At 45.0% G+C, this 25,860-nt stretch overlaps 2 protein-coding genes and 1 long non-coding RNA gene across 4 annotated transcripts in view; 2 read left to right on the forward strand and 1 right to left on the reverse strand.

The window, feature by feature from the left end:
- LOC123763843 (zinc finger protein 271) overlaps positions 1-3,926 on the reverse strand; it is a 463,457-nt gene extending 459,531 nt beyond the window's left edge. Inside the window, exon 1 of one of the 2 annotated variants that reach the window (XM_069339884.1) lies at positions 3,700-3,926. The gene's annotated coding sequence lies outside the window, so the exon portion shown is untranslated. The remainder of the gene's footprint in view (positions 1-3,699) is intronic. The other variant, XM_045751159.2, reaches the window with a different exon arrangement.
- LOC123766522 (uncharacterized) overlaps positions 1-25,860 on the forward strand; it is a 409,922-nt gene that overhangs the window by 323,954 nt on the left and 60,108 nt on the right. The gene's annotated exons all lie outside the window — the stretch shown is intronic.
- On the forward strand, positions 18,180-20,775 carry LOC138373597 (uncharacterized). The gene is made up of 2 exons (XR_011231243.1): positions 18,180-19,262; positions 19,774-20,775. It is a non-coding gene; the product is annotated as an uncharacterized lncRNA (long non-coding RNA).

The following is a 25,860-nucleotide window of genomic DNA, read 5'->3' on the forward strand; positions in this document are numbered from 1 at the left end:
CAGACTGTGCAGGGTGGGGGCGGCAGACTGTGCAGGGTGGGGGCGGCAGACTGTGCAGGGTGGGGGCGGCAGACTGTGCAGGGTGGGGGCGGCAGACTGTGCAGGGTGGGGGCGGCAGACTGTGCAGGGTGGGGGCGGCAGACTGTGCAGGGTGGGGGCGGCAGACTGTGCAGGGTGGGGGCGGCAGACTGTGCAGGGTGGGGGCGGCAGACTGTGCAGGGTGGGGGCGGCAGACTGTGCAGGGTGGGGGCGGCAGACTGTGCAGGGTGGGGGCGGCAGACTGTGCAGGGTGGGGGCGGCAGACTGTGCAGGGTGGGGGCGGCAGACTGTGCAGGGTGGGGGCGGCAGACTGTGCAGGGTGGGGGCGGCAGACTGTGCAGGGTGGGGGCGGCAGACTGTGCAGGGTGGGGGCGGCAGACTGTGCAGGGTGGGGGCGGCAGACTGTGCAGGGTGGGGGCGGCAGACTGTGCAGGGTGGGGGCGGCAGACTGTGCAGGGTGGGGGCGGCAGACTGTGCAGGGTGGGGGCGGCAGACTGTGCAGGGTGGGGGCGGCAGACTGTGCAGGGTGGGGGCGGCAGACTGTGCAGGGTGGGGGCGGCAGACTGTGCAGGGTGGGGGGGACAGACTGTGCAAGGTGGGGGGACAGACTGTGCAAGGTGGGGGGACAGACTGTGCAAGGTGGGGGGGCAGACTGTGCAAGGTGGGGGGGGCAGACTGTGCAAGGTGGGGGGGGCAGACTGTGCAAGGTGGGGGGGGCAGACTGTGCAAGGTGGGGGGGGGCAGACTGTGCAAGGTGGGGGGCAGACTGTGCAAGGTGGGGGGGACAGACTGTGCAAGGTGGAGGGGACAGACTGTGCAAGGTGGGGGGGACAGACTGTGCAAGGTGGGGGGGACAGACTGTGCAAGGTGGGGGACAGACTGTGCAAGGTGGGGTGGGGGGCAGACTGTGCAAGGTGGGGTGGGGGGCAGACTGTGCAAGGTGGGGTGGGGGGCAGACTGTGCAAGGTGGGGAGGGGGGCAGACTGTGCAAGGTGGGAGGGGCAGACTGTGCAAGGTGGGAGGGGCAGACTGTGCAAGGTGGCATCAGACTGTGCAAGGTGGCATCAGACTGTGCAAGGTGGAGGCAGACTGTGCAAGGTGGAGGCAGACTGTGCAAGGTGGAGGCAGACTGTGCAAGGTGGAGGCAGACTGTGCAAGGTGGAGGCAGACTGTGCAATGTGGGCAGACTGTGCAAGGTGGAGGCAGACTGTGCAAGGTGGAGGCAGACTGTGCAAGGTGGGCAGACTGTGCAAGGTGGAGGCAGACTGTGCAAGGTGGAGGCAGACTGTGCAAGGTGAGGCAGACCGTGCAAGGTGGCATCAGACTGTGCAAGGTGGGGACAGACTGTGCAAGGTGGGCAGACTGTGCAAGGTGGAGGCAGACTGTGCAAGATGGAGGCAGACTGTGCAAGATGGAGGCAGACTGTGCAAGGTGGAGGCAGACTGTGCAAGGTGGGCAGACTGTGCAAGGTGGGCAGACTGTGCAAGGTGGGGGCAGACTGTGCAAGGTGGATGCAGACTGTGCAAGGTGGGCAGACTGTGCAAGGTGAGGGCAGGCTGTGCAAGGTGGGGGCAGATTATGTAAGGTGGGGGCAGACTGTGCAAGGGGGGGAGCAGACTGTGCAAGGTGAGGCAGACCGTGCAAGGTGGCATCAAACTGTGCAAGGTGGGGACAGACTGTGCAAGGTGGAGGCAGACTGTGCAAGGTGGAGGCAGACTGTGCAAGATGGAGGCAGACTGTGCAAGCTCTTGATAAAAAGGAGTTCCCTGTTGGGTTATTTGTGGACCTGCGTAAAGCTTTTGATACTGTCAACCACCATAACCTTCTTCTTAAATTACATCATTATGGAGTCAGAGGACACTCCCTACAATACCTCGAGTCCTACCTTACTGACAGGCTCCAATATGTTTCTGTGAATAATACAATTTCTCCCACCCTACCCATCAACATTGGTGTTCCTCAGGGCAGCATACTTGGCCCTCTCCTCTTTCTCATCTACATTAATGACCTTCCAAATGCCTCCCAACACCTCAAACCAATTCTATTTGCTGACGACACAACCTTCATTTACTCCAGTCCTGACCCTCTTGCTCTAAATGCCACAGTAAATACTGAGCTAAATAAAGTCCATCTTTGGCTAACTGCCAACAAACTCACCCTTAACATTGACAAAACCTTCTATATTCTGTTTGGCAATAAATCCTCTAGTCTTATAAATCTCAAAATAAACAATACCCAAATTTGTAACAAATTAGATGGCAAATTCCTTGGCATTCTCATTGACCACAAGCTGAATTTCCAGGGACACATTCTAAATATATCAAAAAAAGTTTCAAAAACTGTGGGCATTCTTTCTAAGATCAGATATTATGTACCACGCCCTGCCCTGGTGACTCTCTATTACTCCCTTATCTATCCTTATCTCAACTATGGTATTTGTGCTTGGGGTTCTACTACCCAAAATCACTTACGTCCTCTAATTACCCAACACAAAGCCGCTATTAGAACAATATCCAACTCTGGCCCCAGACATCACTCGGTACCCCTACTCAAATCTCTTAATATGTTAGATATTAAGTCACTGCACATTCTCTCATGTGTATTATACATATATAAAACGCTAAACTATAATGCCAATCCTGATCTTAAAAGCTTCATAGAAGGTTGTAACAGAACCCATGAGCACCACACCAGAAATAAATACAGTTTTGATATTCCTAGAGTACGTCTTAATCAAACTAGAAATGCTCTGCAAATCAAGGGGCCCAGAATGTGGAATGACCTTCCCAACCATGTTAAAGACTGTACCTCTCTCAACCAGTTTAAGATAAAAACTAAACACTACCTAATAAATTCCCTGTAATCTACCTCACTCCTCTATTGTCAACCCATGTCTGTTATTTTTTTTTTTTTTTTTTAATCAACACTGTTTGTCAACCTATTGTATTTGTGCTGCTTTTTCAGTCATGTTCCCCCTTTTTTTATCTTTATTTGTATTTGTTCTCAACACCTTTTATTCTTTATGCTCAATTAGTATTAAGTTCTAGATATTAATGTTTTTCTTGCCCGAAACGCATTGCGTAATAGTGGCTTTAGGCATTGTATGTACTATCTCTATCTATATATCAATCCATTAATGTAACATCACTTGTACAGTATGTATATACCTTACCTGAAAAACATCTAAACATCAGATGGAGGCAGACTGTGCAAGGTGGGGGCAGACTGTGCAAGGTGGGCAGACTGTGCAAGGTGGGGGCAGACTGTGCAAGGTGGGGGCAGACTGTGCAAGGGGGGGCAGACTGTGCAAGGTGGGGACAGACTGTGCAAGGGGGGGCAGACTGTGCAAGGGGGGGCAGACTGTGCAAGGTGGGTCAGACTGTGCAAGGGGGGGCAGACTGTGCAAGGGGGGGCAGACTGTGCAAGGTGGGGACAGACTGTGCAAGGTGGGCAGACTGTGCAAGGTGGGGTGGGGGGCAGACTGTGCAAGGTGAGGCAGACCGTGCAAGGTGGCATCAGACTGTGCAAGGTGGGCAGACTGTGCAAGGTGGAGGCAGACTGTGCAAGGTGGGGCTGACCGTGCAAGGTGGACAGACTGTGCGGCACCGTCTTGTCAGTCACCTCCGGAGGGTAAAGGAGGTCCATGACAAAAGTTGTTACCTTGTGGTGTGTGAAGAACGCCGATAACGGCGTGTACGTTATGATGACCTGGACTCGAGACAAATCACACCCAGACAATATATTCTTTATAGAAGACGTAGTTTGGTGGAAGGTGTTCCCCTGGCGACGACTGCAGGAGTGTTGAGAGAGAGGTCTGGGCCCGGTCGTGATGGCTGTGGTTGTTGTTGTGGTGAAGCTCTCGGACCGTCGCTTCTCTTCCGTGTCTCGCAACCTTCACGTTTTCTATGGTTGCTTGTCCTGGCACTCCTAATGGTTAACTTATTTATTTATTTATTTACTTATTTATTTATTTATTTACTTGTTTATTTATTTATTTATTTATTTATTTATTTATTTATTTATTTATTTATTTATTTATTTATTTATTTATTTATTTATTTATTTATTTATTTATTTATTTATTTATTTTTTTATTTTTTTACAAAAAGATACATTGGGTTTGAGAGAATACATAGCATAGTATTTACAATCTTGTAAAGCCACTAGTACGCGCAGGGTTTCGGGCAGGTCCTTAATCTAACAGATAATTTTTAGTAGGTAAATTCTAGCAGAATTCAGATGTTTTCAGGTAAGGTATATACATACAAGTGATGTTACATTAATGGATTGATATATAGATAGAGCTAGTACATACAATGCCTAAAGCCACTATTACGCAATGCGTTTCGGGCAAGAAAAACATTAATATCTAGAACTTAATACTAATTGAGCATAAAGAATAAAAGATGTTGAGAACAAATACAAATAAAGATAAAAAAAGGGGGAACATGACTGAAAAAGCAGCACAAATACAATAGGTTGACAAACAGTGTTGAATAAAAAAAAAGAAAAAAAAAGAAAATAACAGACATGGGTTGACAATAGAGGAGTGAGGTAGATTACAGGGAATTTATTAGGTAGTGTTTAGTTTTTATCTTAAACTGGTTGAGAGAGGTACAGTCTTTAACATGGTTGGGAAGGTCATTCCACATTCTGGGCCCCTTGATTTGCAGAGCATTTCTAGTTTGATTAAGACGTACTCTAGGAATATCAAAACTGTATTTATTTCTGGTGTGGTGCTCATGGGTTCTGTTACAACCTTCTATGAAGCTTTTAAGATCAGGATTGGCATTATAGTTTAGCGTTTTATATATGTATAATACACATGAGAGAATGTGCAGTGACTTAATATCTAACATATTAAGAGATTTGAGTAGGGGTACCGAGTGATGTCTGGGGCCAGAGTTGGATATTGTTCTAATAGCGGCTTTATGTTGGGTAATTAGAGGACGTAAGTGATTTTGGGTAGTAGAACCCCAAGCACAAATACCATAGTTGAGATAAGGATAGATAAGGGAGTAATAGAGAGTCACCAGAGCAGGGCGTGGTACATAATATCTGATCTTAGAAAGAATGCCCACAGTTTTTGAAACTTTTTTTGATATATTTAGAATGTGTCCCTGGAAATTCAGCTTGTGGTCAACGAGAATGCCAAGGAATTTGCCCTCTAATTTGTTACAAATTTGGGTATTGTTTATTTTGAGATTTATAAGACTAGAGGATTTATTGCCAAACAGAATATAGAAGGTTTTGTCAATGTTAAGGGTGAGTTTGTTGGCAGTTAGCCAAAGATGGACTTTATTTAGCTCAGTATTTACTGTGGCATTTAGAGCAAGAGGGTCAGGACTGGAGTAAATGAAGGTTGTGTCGTCAGCAAATAGAATTGGTTTGAGGTGTTGGGAGGCATTTGGAAGGTCATTAATGTAGATGAGAAAGAGGAGAGGGCCAAGTATGCTGCCCTGAGGAACACCAATGTTGATGGGTAGGGTGGGAGAAATTGTATTATTCACAGAAACATATTGGAGCCTGTCAGTAAGGTAGGACTCGAGGTATTGTAGGGAGTGTCCTCTGACTCCATAATGATGTAATTTAAGAAGAAGGTTTTGGTGGTTGACAGTATCAAAAGCTTTACGCAGGTCCACAAATAACCCAACAGGGAGCTCCTTTTTATCAAGAGCTGTATGAATCCAGTTAAGCATACTAATAAGTGCATTGTTAGTGCTTTTTTTGGGTCTGAAGCCATATTGGCAAGGGCTAAGTATATTGAGTTTGGCTAGATATGAGTAAAGCTGCTTGTATATAAGTTTTTCAAAAATTTTTGACAAGTTTGGCAGGATTGATATAGGTCTGTAGTTGTTAACATCTGTGGGGTCACCACATTTGTGGACAGGCGTTACTCTCGCTTTTTTTAGAATATCTGGAAAGGTTTGGAGTTCAAGTGACTTGTTGAAGAGCAAAGCAATAGCAGGGGCTAAAGATCTGGAGGCTTTTTTGTAAATTAAAGTTGGTATCTCCTCAAGGGCACCAGACTTGGTTTTAAGGGAAAGGATTATCTCATTGACGTCAGTGGAGTTAATAGGCTTTAGGTACAGAGACTGTGGATAGTTACCTGTAAGATAGTCCTTAATGTCAGTACTGGAAGATGGAATATCATTTGCAAGGGATGAACCAATGGAAGAGAAGAACCTATTGAACTCAATAGCAGAATCAGAGGCTGAAAGCTGACCATCGTTATTAGACAGGAGAGTCGGTTTGTTATTTAAAGATTTCTTTGATCCCAATATTTGTGAAATTGTGCTCCAAGTTTGTTTAATGTTGCTCTTTATTTGAGTAAATTTATCTTCGTAGTAATTAGTTTTGGCTCGTCTAATTATCTTAGTTAGCAATAATGAGTAATTCTTTGAGAATTCTTTGGAGACAATTCCTAACCTATACTTCTTCTCAAGGTCGTGTTTTTTGTTAATGGATTTCAGTATTCCCTTTGTAAGCCAAGGATTGTTAAGCCTTTTGCTTGTGACTTGTTTTGTAAGCCTAGGACAGTGGGTGTTATAAAGGCTAAGATGTTGTTTGTAGAAAAGATTGCACTGCTAGGTTGATGTCCCCTATGTTACCTAATTCGGACTCCCAGTTGACATTATCAGCAGCAGTTATAAAATTGTTTATAGCAGTTTCATTGTGCAGCCTAAAGCTTAACTCCCTTGTTTCTAGAGGTGGTTTGCTAATGTTAGTTAAGAGAAATGTGGGGTAGTGGTCTGTAGTGCTATCGGTGATTATACCTGAAGTAAGCGGAGAGGTTATGTTGGTCCAGATGTGATCTAGAGTCGTGGCAGTGCTATCAGTGATTCTAGTAGGTCTAGTGATTAAGGGTATGAGGAGGCAGGAATTCATACAGTTGAGGAAGCTAACAGCAGTAGGGTGTTCTGGCTCGCAGAGGTCAATATTAAAGTCCCCTGCGATAATTAGGTGGTTTTTGTTCAGTCTGTTATCAAGTATTAGATTTAATAAAATGATAACAGATACACTGCAAAAAATGAGATGAGAGAGATTAGTAAGTATAGTAAAGCACATTGGTATATTAAAGCTCTGATTGATTACATTGACACTTGATTGGTAATATAAACAAGATTAATATACACCATACAGCAGATTGATAGCACATATAAGAAGACAGCAATGATCACAATGGTAAAGATGCTTAGATTGAGTACATAAGGATTGGGAGATTGGTTAGCAATAGATACAGTGTAATTTTAAAGCAAAGGGTAAAAAACTATGAAGATTAAATTATAGGTACTTTTTAGTTTTGTTTTTGAATGACGCAAAAGTTGGACAGCTTTTCAATTCATTAGGGAGTGTGTTCCATAGGCTAGGTCACTTTATTTGCAAAGAGTGTTTACACAGATTAAGTGTGACTCTTAGGATATCAAAGAGATATTTATTTGCTGCAGTTAAGTTTAAGATGAAAACTAAGTACTACCTAATTAACTCCATGTAGCCTACCTTACTTCTAAATGTCAACCCATGTCTTACTATTTAAAAAAAAATGCTGTTTGTTGACCAACTTGTATATTGGCTATTTTCTACCATGTTCCCCCTTCTTTTTATCTGTTATTTTATTTTTTCATTCAACACAATTTATACTTTAAGCTCAATTACTATTAAGTTTTAGTCTAAGTGTTTTTCCCCACCTCACCTTGCCCGAAACGCTATGCGTACTAGTGGCTTTAGGTATTGTGTGTACTACCTCTGTCTTTAAATCTAACATAATGTTTGTACTGTAAATCTGCAACTATGAATGTACTGTTCCTAAATAAATTATTATTATTAAATTATTAATATTAAATTATTATTAAATTATTATTATTATTATTATTATTATTATTATTATTATTATTATTATTATTATTATTATTATTATTATTATTATTATTATTATTATTATTATTATTATTTCTGGTGTGGTGATACTGGGTCTTATTACATCTATCCAGGGAGAGTTTCAGACAAGGATTTGCATTTAAGAACAGGGTTTTGTAAATGTAGTTGACACAAGAGAATTTGTGGAGTGAGATTATGTTTAGCATGTTTAGGGAGTTAAACAAGGGGCTGAGTGTTGTCTGAAAGCAGAATTTGTTATTATTCTGATAGCAGATTTTTGCTGGGTGATGATGGACTTGAGGTGGTTTGCAGTGGTTGAACCCCATGCACAGATACCATAATTAAGATAGGGATAGATTAGTGCATAATATAGAGAGATGAGAGTAGAGTTAGGTGCCCCCCACCTCAGTCAAAGTTTTATGCCCCCCACGCTTCAGTTCTGCCCAGGCCGTGCCCATTTCAGCTTATGCCCAGGTTGGGGACACTTCAGCTTTAATGCCCCAGGTTAGGGCCACTCCTGTTGTTTATGCCCCAGGACGTGGCCACTGCCATTGATGCCCAGCAGGCTTGGGCCTTTTCAATTTATTATGCCCCAGGCTGAGGCCCCCCTTCAGTTCGATGCCTTGGCTGGGTCACTTCAGTTTCTAATGCCCCAGGACGGGGCCACTTCAGTTTCTAATGCCCCAGGACGGGGCCACTTCAGTTTCTTATGCCCCAGGACGGGGCCACTTCGGTTTCTTAGGCACCAGGGCGGGGCCACTTCGGTTTCTTAGGCACCAGGGCGGGGCCACTTCAGTTTATCATGACCCAGGGCGGGGCCACTCCCATTTTATGCCCACGCTTCAGTTCTGCCACTGGCCGGGGCCACTTCAGCTTCCTGTGGCCCAGGTTGGGGCCACTTCAGCCCTATGCCCAGGATGGGGCCACTTCAGTTTCTTATGCCCCAGGACGGGGCCACTTCAGTTTCTTATGCCCCCAGGACGGGGCCACTTCAGTTTCTTATGCCCCAGGACGGGGCCACTTCAGTTTCTTATGCCCCAGGACGGGGCCACTTCAGTTTCTTATGCCCCAGGACGGGGCCACTTCAGTTTCTTATGCCCCAGGACGGGGCCACTTCAGTTTCTAATGCCCCAGGACGGGGCCACTTCTGTTTATTATGCCCCAGATTAGGGCCACTTCAGTTTCTTATGCCCCAGGACAGGGCCACTGCCGTTATGGCCAGCAGGCTGGGGCCATTTCGGTTTATTATGCCCCAGGCTGGGCCCCCCCTTCAGTTCTATGCCCTTGCCTAGGCCAACTTCGGTTTCTACGCCCTTGGCTGGGCCTCCAGTTCCCGGTGTGTGCGGAAGAAACTGCGGCCTCCCAGGCTGCTGGTTTATCCAGACGTGTTGTCTGCCCGGTGTAGCCCGGATGTCACTGTGGCCTCCCAGGCTGCTGGTTATCCAGACGTGTTGTCTGCCCGGTGTAGCCCGGATGTCACTGGCCTCCCAGGCCGCTGGTTATCCAGACGTGTTGTCTGCCCGGTGTAGCCCGGATGTCACTGTGGCCTCCCAGGCTGCTGGTTATCCAGACGTGTTGTCTGCCCGGTGTAGCCCGGATGTCACTGTGGCCTCCCAGGCCGCTGGTTATCCAGACGTGTTGTCTGCCCGGTGTAGCCCGGATGTCACTGTGGCCTCCCAGGCTGCTGGTTATCCAGACGTGTTGTCTGCCCGGTGTAGCCCGGATGTCACTGTGGCCTCCCAGGCTGCTGGTTTATCCAGACGTGTTGTCTGCCCGGTGTAGCCCGGATGTCACTGTGGCCTCCCAGGCTGCTGGTTATCCGGACGTGTTGTCTGTCCAGTGTAGCCCGGATGTCACTGTGGCCTCCCAGGCCGCTGGTTATCCAGACGTGTTGTCTGCCCGGTGTAGCCCGGATGTCACTGTGGCCTCCCAGGCTGCTGGTTATCCGGACGTGTTGTCTGCCCGGTGTAGCCCGGATGTCACTGTGGCCTCCCAGGCTGCTGGTTATCCGGACGTGTTGTCTGCCCGGTGTAGCCCGGATGTCACTGTGGCCTCCCAGGCTGCTGGTTATCCGGACGTGTTGTCTGCCCGGTGTAGCCCGGATGTCACTGTGGCCTCCCAGGCCGCTGGTTATCCGGACGTGTTGTCTGCCCGGTGTAGCCCGGATGTCACTGCGGCCTCCCAGGCCGCTGGTTATCCGGACGTGTTGTCTGCCCGGTGTAGCCCGGATGTCACTGGCCTCCCAGGCTGCTGGTTATCCGGACGTGTTGTCTGCCCGGTGTAGCCCGGAAGGTTGTCATAACCGCTGCCGTCTTTAGCTGCCTTCGTTCAGGGGTTGATGTCCAGCTGACGTTCTTCCTGTGACGAGTTAAGCCGACGTTCTTCCTGTGATAAGTTAAGCCGGCGATGTTATTCAGATGTGCCTGCCGCTGTGTTCTAGCGGCTGATGCTCGGTTGGGGCTGTTGCAGCCGGTCCAGCTGTCTGCCCTAGTGTCCGAGCCGCCGCTCTCTTACTACGTTGTTGCTCAGTTTTGGTGTCCAGCCGCTGCAGCTGTTGGTGTTCCGGCTGCTGACGTTCCCGGCAGACGGTGTTCCAGCTGCCGTGGGTGCAACTGATGCTGTTCCAGCGTGCTGCTGTTCAGGTGGAACACGGTCCAGCCGCCGACGTTCCAGCGGTTGTTAGACCAGCTCCCATGCTCCTGCTGAAGTTGTTCCAGATGTTCCAGTTGATGCTGTCCCATCTGTTCATGTCCATGCTACGGCTTTTCAGCTCTCGAGGTTCCACCTGCTGACGTTCCAGCCCCCGAAGTTCCAGTATGCGGGGTTCCAGCTGAAGCGTCACACCTGACGTTTTGCCTATTATCCATTCCTTTTCAGTTTATTGTATTTGATTGTATATTATTTTCAGCTTCATGTATTAATCTCGTTTTCTCTAACGAGTTATATTCCAGCATTATTTTGAGCATAATTTTTTTTGCAGTCGCACTTTCCTTACTACTGCAGTTTCCCCTTGGCCCGCTGCTGCTAATTTTGTATCTTCGGCAGCTGCTGAGGTGCCAGCTGCCGTTCTTATAGCTGTTACTGTCTCAGCCGTCGGCGTTACAGCTGTTGCTGTTTCGTTGTTTCCAGCTGCTGACATCCTAGCCCTTTTGGCTGGGGAAAGCTTCAGCTTTAGCTTTAGTTCGTTCCCGGCGTTCCCCTTAACGTTAGCTCCCAGGTTCTATATGGTCCCTAATTGACTTGAAGTGGGACTTCTACTTATCACTGGTGCCCAGTTGCCACTATTTATTTATCTTTAGCAGATATTGATGCTCCAGTTGCGATGTCCAGCTGCAGGTGTTCCAGCTGCGGTGTTCCGGCTGCTGATGTTCCGGGGCAGGATTTTGCAGTGTACATTTGACAGCGGTTGTTTATGTTAAGTCCCTTATTTTGCCCCTTTTTGACCACTGGTGATTGTTATACATGCTACGTTAATGTTGGTTTAATGTTAAGGTTAGGGTTTCCCTGCTTACTTCCTCCTCCCAGTGTGGGACGTTTACTTATTTATCTATTTATACAGTGATTTCTATGTTGTGCTTGACCTTACTCTTGTCATTTCCCGTTCGCCCCTGTTCGGTGATGTTTTAAATTTATTATTTAACAATTTAACGTTCCTCGTCTTGGATTTACCAATTAATGTCAGTCCCTAAAAAAAAAAATTATCTGGTATTATTAATACTGCTCATATTATTACGGTTAACGCCAGGTTCAGTTGTGTCCGGACCACGGTCGTGTGCGGTCGCAAGGTTGGCGCTCTTGGCGTCCGCTGATTGGTGGGAGGTGGAGTATTGCCCCACACTCTTCGTTTTTGCACGTGGTGATACAGGATATTGTGAATTTGTTCTCGATTGTTGACAGCGTCGAAGAAATGGATGAGGCGGTATGCCTAAGTGGTAGTGAGGAGGACAGACAAGATGATAACAGACCGTTTGAAGTAGTAGTGAACAGAAAGAAACAGAGAAATAATACCAGACAGCGAGACAGTGAGAGTGACGATGAAATTACAAAGAGACCAAAGAATGAGACCCTACTCAGCAAGACTCAAGACAAGCAAGACAAGACAAGAAGGAAGAGGCTGTTGTTCCCTACAACATGCCAATTGAATTTCCACCAAAAGCTAGAGTAGACGGTACGTCTAGCTAAACAATGTTTGGAATACGAACCACTCTTCAAGGAGGGTCTTCACCGGCCCTACATAACAGTTGGGACTGAACAAGCCGTGGAACGCCTCACGACGGTTGGTTTTGAAAATGTAGTGATGGTTCCTCCAGAAGAAGGTATGTTGCACACAAAGATCATAGTTTTCAAGTTTCCAACTTATTTGGATCCTGACTGTCTTCTTCTTAACAATGATAATGTTGTCTGGGCAAAGAGGAACAGTGTTCGTGGTGACAAACAAAGCCAGGTTGTTGCCTTGGTAAAGGGTGAGGCGCCGGAGAAAATTTTTGTGCAAGGACTAGGCTATAGGAACGTTGCAAAATACGTTGAGGAGCCCATACTGTGCATGAAGTGTTCACGTTGGGGACATATGGCATGGAAATGCCAGTTTGACCCCAGGTGTCGGTATTGTGGGAAGAAACACGACTCGCGAGAGTGTAGAGTTAAGATTGAAAGAAGTGAAAAAATCATCCCATTTTGTTGCAACTGTCGAGGCAGCCACAATGCTGGTTCCTCTCTATGCCCCATGAAGCCTCATCTGAAAGAGACTAGGACGGGTCTTACAAGCAGGATAGATGTATCCTCGCAGCAAGGAAAGATTGTGCAAGAGGAACATGGAGGAAACAGCTGGAAGCCAACGACAGCCCCTATGATCAATGTGTGGGAGAAAGGGACGGAGTAAATAAAGGCGAGCCTAGGGAAAGTACATCATGCAGTGGAAAAACTTAAACCTTGTGAGGACAAGGTTCAGGACAATATGGTCACCTCTGAGGTTGGTAATCAAATTTTGGAGTATCTAAAAAAACTAGATAAGAGGATTGAGGCATTGGAAAAATTGGCTATGGAAGGTAGACGGGGTGAAGATGGTGGTGAAACAGGACGTGTAATTGAAAGTGAAACAGGACGTGAAATGGAAAGTGAAACGTGCGTAGAAGAAAGTAATGATGTGCATGAGGTAACGATGATAGAGGATAGTCAGGAGAATACACTTTCTAGTAGTGTTAGCGGTGTTCAACCTCCTGTTGTGACAAATGGTGAAAGAACGGTTAAAGTAAAACGGGTTACAGAAATAACAAAGAAAATAGATATGAATAATATTACCTTCGATGTTAGTAGTAGTTGTGAAAGTGAGGAGAAAGAAAAAATGTTACGGTGTTGGAAGGAAGTTTCTAAGGTACTCTCGTATCTCATGGAATGTGACGGACAGGGCAAAGGTAGTTTTATTATTAATCATGGATGAAAGTAAATTGAGAATATTATCTTGGAACGTTAATGGATTAAAAACTAGAGCGGTGGATGTACACTATTATACTCTTAGAGAGGATATTGACATAGTAGCACTCCAGGAAACTGGGGATAGGGATGGTAGCATTCTGAGGCTAAATGGCTATAGAGGTTTTCACTTATATGCTGATGGAGGAACTAGGGGGGTCTCATGTTATGTCAAAAGTACCATACCTGCCGAGATAATTGGAATCCCTCAGAGATATACAGGTATTGAAAGTATTAGCTTGCGGATATAATTAAAGGACCGAGAGTTAAATTTCATTAATCTATCCATCTCTGATAGCTCCCTTGATTTAAGATACTTGCCAGATTCCTTCTTTTCTGAAGATACACTTGTGGTAGGGGATTTTAATGCCAGACATCCAGCTTTAGGATCAAGGGGTAAAGCAAATAGGAATGGTTGCAGATGGTACCAGTTTTTGCAGGAACATGAAGATGTTCAACTGCTGGGCGAGCCCTCTCCTACTCATTTGAGGGGAGGGAGATTAGATTATGCTTGTTTGATAAATGCTGAGGGCATAGAGGGGAATTGTCTTACTGTGGATGAAATGCTAAGTGATCATTTTGCATTACAAATACAACTTAAACTAAATAAAAAGTATGCCTGCCTTCAGAGGAAAAGGTTAAAGTTTAATGAGGGAGAATTAAGGGGTCTTGTTAAGGGTCCATATTAAGTCTTGGTATGATACTTATAAGCCAGTTTCGGCAGAAGCATTTTATGAAGATTTAATTAAGGAGGTAGATGTATTTAATGCAACATTGAACAGGAAAACATCTAGTATAAAAACGCATCCCCCCAGAAAAGAAAATTATACACATGACAAGATGCTTAAGGGGTGGACATTGACAATGAGGAGAGCTCACAGGGATTGGAATAGGAATGGTAGGACTGAAGAAGGGAAGAATGCTTTACTGGCAGTTGCTAGGCTGTGTGGGGAGAAGAGAAAGGAAATTAGGAGCAAGCATTGGCAGGAGTTTGCAGAGAAAGTTGGGAGTAACAGAAACTTGAAGGAAATCTGGCAAGACGTAAATCAAATAAGGGGTAAAAAGCATAATTTTGTTGTATATCCTGACCCTCAAGGAATTGCAAATGGTCTCGTAAATAAATGGGCGGAAGCTGCCAAACTTAGTTCATTACCCGCTGTAACGAGAGAGTCATTAGATTCTTGGAAAGATCTAAGAAAGGATTTTATACTTATAGCAGGTAACAGTGGTGATGTCACTTGCACAGGTATTACCAGAAAAGAACTAATAACGGTCATTAAAGTTGGGAAATCTACCGCCCCTGGGGAGGATGGAGTAACTTATGAAATACTTAATGAACTTGCCATTATGACGAAAAGCCCACTTTTAGACCTCTTTAATATTAGTTATAAAGAGGGCAGTATTCCCAGTAAATGGAAAAAAGCTATGATCATCCCTATCCCTAAAGCCAATGGAGAGTACAGACCTGTGTCCTTAACCTCGTGTTTTTGTAAAATGATGGAGAGGATCATTTTAAATAGACTTTTATATATAATAGGTGATCAGCTGTCTAGTAATTTGTTTGGGTTCCTCAAAGGAAAAATTACCTCTGATTGTATTATTAAATGTCTAGCTAATGTAAATGATTATTATAGAATTTGCATTGATTTACAAGGAGCTTTTGATAAAGCCAACAAAGAGGTTATTTTATATGAATTAGCTGGTCTTGGTGTTAAAGGGAAATTATTGCGCTGGATAGGGGATTATCTTTACGAAAGGAAGTCTCAGGTGTGGTATCAAGGTTGTATGTCAGGTGTGAGGTCTTTTGAACTCGGCACACCTCAGGGAGGAGTGTTGAGTCCCACCCTGTTTAATGTACTAATGAATAAGATAGCATCTGAGTGATACTCAAATGGGGTAACTCCGATCATATATGCCGATGATATTTTGTTTCAGGGCAAAGATATTTCAAAGGTTCAAACAGTGTTGGACAATTTCGGAAACCTGTGTCACCATATGGGACTGGTGGTTAATGAAAACAAAACTAAGTTTGAATGTAGAAGTCGGAGGCCCATTATATTGAAAATAAACGGTAAAAATATAGAGTTAATATATATAAATATTTAGGCATATATGTTGGATATACCCATGAGAGTTTGGAAGCTGAGATGAACAGACTGATGGGTCAATGTCGGAAGAGATTACAACCTCTGAAGGCCTTGGCATGCTGTGGAAAGGGAGTGGGAGTCCCTGTGCTACGAATGATATACTTGAGTACTGTAAGATCTCTTATTGGTTATGCTGCACCTGTCATTTCTTGTTTTGGTAAAGGTAGGATGGGCAAGTTGGAGAAGGTACAAAATAAAGCCATGAGAATTATCTTAGGATGCCCAAGAAATGCACTTAATGAGATAATGAGGATGGAGTTGAATCTGCAGAGTATTGGGGATAGAATTGTAGAGATACATGTTGCCTCTGCCATTAGATTAATGAGAGGTGGGGGAGCTGATGAATTAATCCTCTCGGTTCAAAAGGTGGGAAGTAGTGAACAGTGTATGATGAAGAAGAGAGTATATATGAATAACTTATGTACTAATGTTATAAAGTATGATGTTATTACAGAGTGTATTGTTGTGCCCAAGAGAAAATTTACACCACCATGGGAGGATTGTAATGTAGATGTAGTATTTACTCCCTTGCAAAAGAAAAAAAGTATGTATGAAATAGGAGAGCTGAGGGCAACATATGATTGTATAATTAGAAAACTGCCTACAGAAAACACTCTACATGTATATTGTGATGGGTCAGTAGCTAGGGATGGGAAGGCAGGATGTGGAGTCTTGATCAGGGAGTACACTGACATCGGCACTGTAGATACTGTTATTGGACGCCGCTTAACTGACAATGTCTCTTCAACGCAGGCTGAACTCCAAGGTGTATTAGCAGGATTACAGGAAGTAGTCAAATGTGGTAAAAATGCTTGCTTCTTTATTGACAGCAGAGGAGCGTTAGAGTCTTTAAATAGCAGACGCCCAGTATATCAGAATATTGTGATAGAGTGTAGAGAGAATGTTAAGAAATTAGAAAAAACTGGGTATAAAGTAAGATTCATGTGGATCCCTTCACATGTGGGAATACTGTTGAATGAGGTAGTTAATGACATAGCGAAGAGAGCCACTGAAAAAACTCTTGTTGATGTTGTATGTCAGTTAACCTTGAAACAAATAAAAACAAGAATCAAGATGATCCAGGAGGGTGAAGAAATGATAAAGAGAATGGCAATGGTGGACAGTAGTAACACACTTAAGAATTATTCAATAATAAATACAAATTAGTTCTTCACTTATGGTAAAGGAAAGTCTACTTGGAAGGATTCAATTTACATGAAATTAAGATTAGGATACAAATATATCTGGCAATACGGTGTTGATGTCAGTGAAAAAGATAAGGAGTGTAAATTATGTAGTATGCCGCACGCCCACACCTTAGAACATTATGTATTAGAGTGTCACCTTATTGAAAACTATAGAAATAAGGAAATAAATAGTGTAGCACATCAAATTGTTTGGATGTGTGATAATGGTATGATAGACAGTATACTTAGGAGCTACAAGAATTTTGCCCCAAGAGTGTAACAATTATATGCTGTGCTTACTATATAAACCTGTAATGTTAAATGGGATTCTTGTATTGTAATTTGTCTATTTGTACTCACAGCATTTGTGCGCCCCTTGAGGGACTTGAAGTAGAGGGGGGTAGAAATAGCCTAAGCTACTCTATCCCTTTGAGATGTTTCTTTATTATGAGCGCAATTATCTTGCGGTTTTGGCCTTCCCAGCCTAAGCTTTGTGCTGTATTAACTTTGCAATTTAATAGTATTGGTTTATTACACTTTTTCTTGTTTAATTTCGGCTATTCTTAATCGACAGTTTATTCCAGTCTTATTTTGAGCACAATTGCTTACAGTTGGACATACTACTTCTGCTGCGGTTCTCCTTGTGCGCCGTTACTATTTTCTGATCAGGGGGAAAAAGACATGCAGTTTTGGGGGCTTAATTTATTAGTAAATTAAATTCTGCAGAACATGTAAATAATATAAGTAGGAATTAACAAATGTAACATGTCCATGTCTGAGTACTAATATTTAACTTAAAATGTACCGCTTAGCCTAGTGACATGGCAAACACGTTCTGCAGAAACCTAATGGCAGATGAAATGTAATTAGAACTAGATATAACAGTCAGGACACAAAGGGGAAACAAAGTGTATAGACACATAACACTTAACGGAGCCCGACCAAGACATAATGGTAAATCCTAGAATTAACAGGCGGTCAAAAAATACCTAGTGACTGGGGAAAAACTGATATGACAAATGGGAGAAGTTTTTCCCAGGGCGTGAGGCCGGCCGCCAAGGAATAAGGAGAAGGGTTTCCTGACTAACGGTAGGGCTTACTATCACCTAGACTGGGCAAAGTATTAGTTGTTAATAGTTGTTATTAGTTGTTAGTTATTAGTTGGTTATTAGTTAGTTATTAGTTAGTAATAGTTATTAGTTGTTACAATTAAAAAATTGTAATGCCAATCCTGATCTCAAAAGCTTCATAGAAGGTTGTAACAGAACCCATGAGCACCACACCAGAAATAAATGGTCACTGCTTGATCGCAAGCGGGGATTTTTCTGGCGGGGGAGAAAGAAACAATTGCGCAGCGCGTCCCGCGGCGTTGCGCGGGCAGTTTGGGGCCGTATAAATACGGGCGCACACTGGGGCTCTGCCTCACTCCGCCTGCCCTCGCCGCTGCCCTCGCAAAACCTAGGTATATAATTTTTTTTTTTCCTCCGGTTATTTCGTCCTATTACACTCGTTTCCCTCATTATATATTCTGATTATTGTGCATTATATTTGACCTCCCATTCTTCATCGTATCGACAGTACATTAAGGTACATTTGAATGCTACCGAGAAGTTTAGCATGGCCTCGTGCACGGTGTCATGCAAAAAACTGGCCATTCGGCCTTCGTTTCGGCAAGCTCAAGCCAGTCAGTTAGCATGACGTCGGCCAGCTTGTGGTTGGCCAGCGCAGCCAGCATGCTGTTGGCCATACGGTCGCTAACGTTCTTTGGCCATCCGGCCTTCTGGGCTATTTTACTCTTCTTGTTCCTTCGCCATTGTTGTTTCCTACTACGTAATAGTATTCCATTTATTTTTACCTCATCTATCATTAGGTTAGGGGCCCCTTACCTCCAACCGCTATTCCTTCCACTGCGCTCTGCCCGCTTGGCGCTCAATGCCGGCTTCTTCTGTTCCCTTTATTCGCAGCCACGACAAGCCGGAACCCCCCCCCCCCCCTTCCACACCCTACTGCGGCGAGGAAGAGAACGCGAGCCGGATATTCCTCTGATCACCATCAACGCACGCAGCGGTGCCGGGATGCAGCCGCCCAGGGCCTACGTTAATACTATTATCTTCTCTTTATTTGCTGGGCTATATGGCAGTATTAATATTATTCCGTACCGTCACTGTCATTCCAGTATTATTTTATTAAAATATAAATTGCTATTATGGTTTGGCGTTGCTTTCTTAATTTCTTCCATTCTGCGGCACTTGCCGTCATCGGTTATTTACGATATTACATTGTATTCTTCATTGTACGATTATTTACGACATTGTATGCATATTATTATCCTTATTACAGTTACTGAATGGCAGCTCCCTGCCGTCGATTTCACTTTGCTCCTGTTCTAAAGATGTTGCCGAAGTTCACGGCGTACTAGCTGCGGCTCGCAGACGCTCATTGACAACACAAGACTACACTCAGCGGCCACTTAAGGCAGACTCCTTGGCTTCTATCCAGCCCAATCACCCGTCTGGAGGCAGAGATGGGATAGAGACCAAGGGTAATGTTCCCCGCTCACATTCTACATCCGCTTAGGACACAAGCATGTTATAGATTTGGCTTTAAGAATTGGTTCTTATTCCATTTTATTGTTTATGTATATGTTGCTTAGTTGTTATACCCGTTCTTGGTATATGTATTGTTTATATTCAAGATTTATAGTGTTTCGTCTTACCCTGTTATAGTTGCTTTGTGCTTCCTTGCTGTTCTCCTACTGGTTTTCTCCCACCTTTGCTCTTAACAAAGGTACTTCCCCCTTCCGTTTGCTGGAAGATTCTTAGAATTGTTAGCCCCCTTCATTGCTACAGTATAATTATTCGGATGCTCTATTTATTCATCCAGGATTGTTAATTAAGGTTTCTCTTAATTCCTGCTGCCGGGCTCCCTCCCCCGTTTTTTCGTCTCCGTATTGATTCAGCTAGGGTTTCCCTCTCGTCTGTGCTCTTGCCTGTCACGATAACGATAACACTGCACGCCGCTTCTGCCCACCCTTACTGCCTTATATCTTTCAGCTCGGGGGAGGTGAGCTACGCGACAAAAAATCGACGCACGCTCCGACTGGACCAGGTATCGCTTACATGGTCAGGAATCAACACTCATCGGATCCTACAAGCACAGATCCTACAAGCGCGCCTGTCACCAGGCGAGATTTCTCCAGGATCCTACGCGCTGCCCTCTCGGCGCTAGGCTTGACTCAGATGACTACGCTCCGCACCCAGCTGTCTCGGGACGGGCTCGCCACATCAGAAATAATGGCAGACGGCAGGCGGAAGAGTAGTGCTCACATCCTACGTCAGGCGGGACGTTGTTGCTCTGCTATATTGAGTGCCTCACGCGGCCAGCTGGCACTCGCCCTTCGGGGGGGGGGGGGGGGGGGGTCCGGCCGCTGGCCTGCGGTGGGGGTGCAGCGCCGGTCCCCAAGTGTCCCGCTGTCCGCAGCTAATACTTTGCCCAGTCTAGGTGCTAGTAAGCCCTACTTGTAGTCACACCCCCTTCTCCTTATCCATTAGGTCTTTTACGGCCTCTTGGCCGGGTACATTACGTGTTATGTGGTCTCTCACTTATTAGTTATTCTTTGTGTCCTGCCTGTTATATCCTAGTGTTATATAATTACTACACATTTGCACTCGGCCTTAATTCTAGTACCAGTTAACCTTTAGGTTTCTGCAGAATTAGTTTCCATGTCACTATAGGCTAAGGTCTCATACTTACTACGGGTGTACCTTTTAAGTTAAATCTAGTCCTCGGACTTGGAATTGTTACTGTTAATTCTTACTTTATATATTTACTTTATATATTTTAATATAAACGTTATATAGTCCTTAAATTATATATTTTGAAACTTTATATATTTACATGTTCAATATTAAGTTTAATAATATCAACTTTGTTATAAGCCTATAATATAAACCGTGTTTAATATAAACTTTATATAATTACTTACTTTATATTTGAACTTTATACATTTACATGTTCTGCAGAATTTAATCTTCAATAAACTTTAACGCCCCATACTGCCAGTATCTTTCTCCCCCTGGTCAGAAAATACAGTTTTGATATTCCTAGAGTACGACTTAATCAAACCAGAAATGCTCTACAAATCAAGGGGCCCAGAATGTGGAATGACCTTCCCAACCATGTTAAAGACAGTACCTCTCTCAACCAGTTTAAGATAAAAACTAAACACTACCTAATAAATTCCCTGTAACCTACCTCACTCCTCTATTGTCAACCCATGTCCGTTATTTTCTTTTTTTTTAATCAACACTGTTTGTCAACCTATTGTATTTGTGCTGCTTTTTCAGTCATGTTCCCCCTTTTTTTTTATCTTTATTTGTATTTGTTCTCAACACTTTTTATTCTTTATGCTCAATTAGTATTAAGTTCTAGATATTAATGTTTTTCTTGCCCGAAACGCATTGCGTAATAGTGGCTTTAGGCATTGTATGTACTAGCTCTATCTATATAACAATCCATTAATGTAACATCACTTGTATGTATATACCTTACCTGAATAAACATCTGAATCTGAATCTGAATCTGAATTAGCAGTGGACAGCGGGACACTTGGGGACCGGCGCTGCACCCCCACCGCAGGCCAGCTGGCCGGACCCCCCCCCCCCTCCCCGAAGGGCGAGACCCGCTGGCCGCAAGGAGGCCTCAGAGTGGCAGAGCAACAACGTCTCGCCTGACGTAGGAAGTAAAAGTGCTCCTCTTCCACCTGCCGACTGCCATAATCTCCGATTGGCGAGCCCGTCTAGAGACAGCTGGGTGGCCCTGCCGAACGAAAGGAATGGTGTCTATTAATCTTGTTTAAATTACTAATCAAGCTGTCAATGTAATCAATCAGAGCTTTAATATAAAAATGTGCTTTAATATACTTACTTATCTCTCTTATCTCATTTTCTCTTGTAATGTATCTTTATCATTTATCAATTCTGATTGAAATTACCTACTTAAAATTATCTGCTAGATTAAGGACCTGCCCGAAACGCTACGCGTACTAGTGGCTTTACAAGAATGTAATTACTGTACTATCCAATGTATTCTCTCAAACCCAATGTACCTTCTTGTATATATATAAATAAATAAATAAATAAATAAATAAATAAATACATAAATAAATGAATGCGGGCGTAGTCGGCTGGGGGTTCCAGCTGGTTGCTGGACCCGCCATTACTCCGTTGGCGAGCCCGTCAAGAGAGCTGAGTGGCCCTGCCAATTCTAAAGGAATGAGGGCGTGGTCGGCTGGAGGCGAGCCTAGCTCTGCGAGGGCGGCGCGAATTAAGCGCCCTGGAGAAGTCTTGCCTGTTCACTGGGGCACGGGCCGGGTAGAACTTGCCGGGGGGGGCCCGCTCGCCCGGCTAGGGTATGCGTGCGTCCCGCGCTGTGCTTGTAGGATCCGAAGATATTGTTGATTCCTGACCATGTAAACGATACCTGGTCCAGTCAGAGCGTGTGTCGACTTTTTGTCGCGTAGATCACCTCCCCCGGGCTGAAAGATATAAGGCAGTAAAGGTAGGCAGAAGCGGCATGCAGTGGTAACGTGACAGGCAAGAGCACAGACGAGAGGTAAACCCTAGCTGAATCAATACGGAGGAGACGAATTAAACGGGGGGAGGGGGCCCAGCAGCAGGAATTAAAAGATTCCTTAATTAAACAATCCTAGCTGAATAATAGTTTTTCGAATAACTAAACTGTAGCAAAGAAGGGGGCTAACAATTGTAATAAATCTTCCAGCAAACGGAAGGGGCGAAGTACCTTTGCTAGGAACGAAGGTGGGAGAAATTAGCCAGTAGGAGAACAGCAAGGAAGCACAAAGCAACTATATATAAACAGGTATAATACGAAGCACTCGCAGACAGTCACAGGACGGGAGAGACATCTCCCGCTAACTCCCTGGGGGGCCTCGTAGCCTGGTGGATAGCGCGCAGGACTCGTAATTCTGTGGCGCGGGTTCGATTCCCGCACGAGGCAGAAACAAATGGGCAAAGTTTCTTTCATCCTAAGTGCCCCTGTTACCTAGCAGTAAATAGGTACCTGGGAGTTAGTCAGCTGTTACGGGCTGCTTCCTGGGGTGTGTGTGTGTGTGTGTGTGGTGTGGAAAAAAAAAAAAAAAAAAAAAGTAGTTAGTAAACAGTTGATTGACAGTTGAGAGGCGGGCCGAAAGAGCAAAGCTCAACCCCCGCAAAAACACACAACTAGTAAACACATCACAAGGCGCAGTGTGGTCACAATGCGACCCAAACGTCTTAAGGTCAGAGCTACTCCACTTGACGGTCATGCTATCGGAAGAAGCAATACTTTAAAGGTCCTGAAGGACGTAACTGGCCTCAAACCCGCTGACATTAGTCAGGAAGGTGAAGATATCGTGCTCTACTTTTCATGTGAAGAGGAGCTAGAAAAACTCCTCACTAACGATGCCTTTCTTCGCAAAGAGCACTACCAACACCCTCACTTCCCACGTCAGTTCCTGGCCGGAAGAACTGTTTTTACCAGCAGGACCAGCCGGTGGATCGCTGAGCGACCTCAACATCATATCATAAACAATATCGAGGACGAAAATCCAAACCTGTCAGTATTCAACCTAGAGTTCTGCAACACCGACAAAACATCATATGAAGATTACGTTCACCACCATAGCTGCGGCCACCCAGGCTGCCACACAAGGATTCTACTGCTTCGGCCTAAAAATACCACCCCACCAAATAAAAAAGGAACGATACCATGAGATCCAGCAGTGCTTTAAGTGCTACGAGCTCTCCCACCCGACCAACAAGTGTCAGCACCCTGTCCAGAGGTGCAGCCTGTGCGCACTGGACCATCACTACTCCATATGCAAGGCAACAGTCCATCACTGCTTGCTCTGTGATGGCAATCACCCCGCAATTTCCTACCGCTGCCCCCGCAGACAGGAAATCATCAAGGCCCAGGTTGAAGCCAAAAGAAACAACTCGTCTACCTCCTCGACCAGAGCCCCAAGCGTTCAACCCACCACCTTAGCTTTCACTAGTCGACCAGAAGACTTTCCGGTCCTACCAACATGTGGCTCCTCCCAGCAGGCGACACAGCCTTCTCATTGGGGACCCAAGGTCCCACAGGCTCCTTCACAGCCCCCTGCATCACGTGCAGGCATTATCCCTGGTCTTCTTAAACTAGCGGAAAGGCTTGCAGGACCAGACAACCAGCGCTTTGTCAGTGAACTAAACGCATTATACATAGACAATGGCCTGGCCCCCATCATAGCCACTAGCGTAAATCTCACTGCCTCCTCTACCACTCCGGAGACTACCACCAGGACGATCATGCGGTCAACTTCAACACCGACTCCAGAACCGCCCATGAAACGGGCGACACAAACAGAGGTAATTCCTTCTCCAGCTCCCAACACTCCTACCATCACTATCTCAGCAGCCGCGCTAGCAGATGTGCTGTCTACAAACGATAACAACGCTCCTGAAATAGCTACAACCACCAATCAACGACACCTAAACCTACCTAAGGCTGCGAGGCGAAAGACAAAAACACCCACTACAGAGGTTACGGACTCCTCAGACGAGGAAATCATAGTAGGAGCTCCACCGCCGCATCACAAATATGACACCTACACGGTTCAAGACTTCCTCATGGAGGCCACGTCACCAAACTCTAACGACAGCACTGCTCAGCCAAAGTCGCAGGCAAAGAAAAAACGGAAAACCTAGAGGTCTACACTAACCCCACCAGCTCCATAACTGGTATAGCCAGCCCTCCAGGCTGAAAACCATCATGAAGACCCCCATCCATCGCCACATCTCTAGTATCAGCCACTGATACAGATAATGGCTCCAAAGAGCCTCCACTTACGGGCTCACCATAGCCAGTGCTACTGGAACTTATTGTTCTGAGTAGCGAATCTTAAACAACAACATACAAAACACTATAAATCCTGATAATATAAACAATACATATACCATAGAACGGGTATATACAACAAATCGATATATACATAAACCATAAATGGAATAACAACCAATTCTTAAAGCCATATCTGTAACATGCTTGTGTCCTAAGCGGGACCAATACAAAATTTTTTAAGAATGTGAGCGGGGAACATTATCCTTGGTCTCCATCCCATCTCTGCCTCCAGACGGGTGATAGAGCTGAATAGAAGCCAAGGAGTCTGCCTTAAGTGGCCGCTGAGTGTAGTCTTGTGTTGTCAATGAGCGTCTGCAAGCCGCAGCTAGTACGCCGAGAACTTCGGCTACATCTTGTAGAACAGGAGCAAAGTGAAATCGACGGCAGGGAACTAGCGTCCAGTACCTGTAATAAGGATAATATTAAGAATACAAAGTAATATCGTAAATAACCGATATGACGGCAAGTGCCGCAGAGTAGAAGAAATTAGGAAAGCAACGCCAAACCGTAATAACAATTTATACTCTTAATAAAATAATACTGGAATGACAGTAACGATACGGAATAATATTAATACTACAATATAGCCCAGCTAATAAGGGAAGTATAATAGTAATTAACGTAGTCCCTGGGTGGCTGCAACCCAGCGCCGCTGCGTTGCCTAGTAACACTAGAGTATGGGTGAAATCTCCCGTTAGTCCCTCCAAGACTAGTTGCTGGGACTGGGAACCCGTTGCAGGACAGGTACTCCAGAGGCAGGCGCGGGGCGCGTTGTAACGGTGATAAGAGGAATATCCGGCTCGCATTCTCTTCCTCGCCGCAGTAGGGTGAGGGGGGGGGGGGGTCTCCGGCTTGTCGTGGCTGCGAAAAAGGGAACATAAGAAGCCGACGTTGTGCGCCAAGCGGGGCAGAGCACAGGGGAAGGAATAGCAGTTGGAGGTAAGGGCCCCTAACCTAATGGTAGATGAGGTTAAATTAAATAGAATACTATTACGTAATAAGAAACAACAATGGCGAAGGAACAAGAAGAGTAAATTAGCCCAGAAGGTCGAATGGCCAAAGAACGTTAGCGACCGTATGGCCAACATCATGCTGGCTGACTGGCTGACTGACTGCTGACCAACAGCATGATGGGCATCATCATGCTGACTGACTGGCTTATGCTTGCCATATGGCAAACATAGACCAGTCAGCGTACACTC

This window comes from Procambarus clarkii, chromosome 5 (genome assembly GCF_040958095.1).
Source record: "Procambarus clarkii isolate CNS0578487 chromosome 5, FALCON_Pclarkii_2.0, whole genome shotgun sequence".
NCBI classification, from domain to species: domain Eukaryota; kingdom Metazoa; phylum Arthropoda; class Malacostraca; order Decapoda; family Cambaridae; genus Procambarus; species Procambarus clarkii.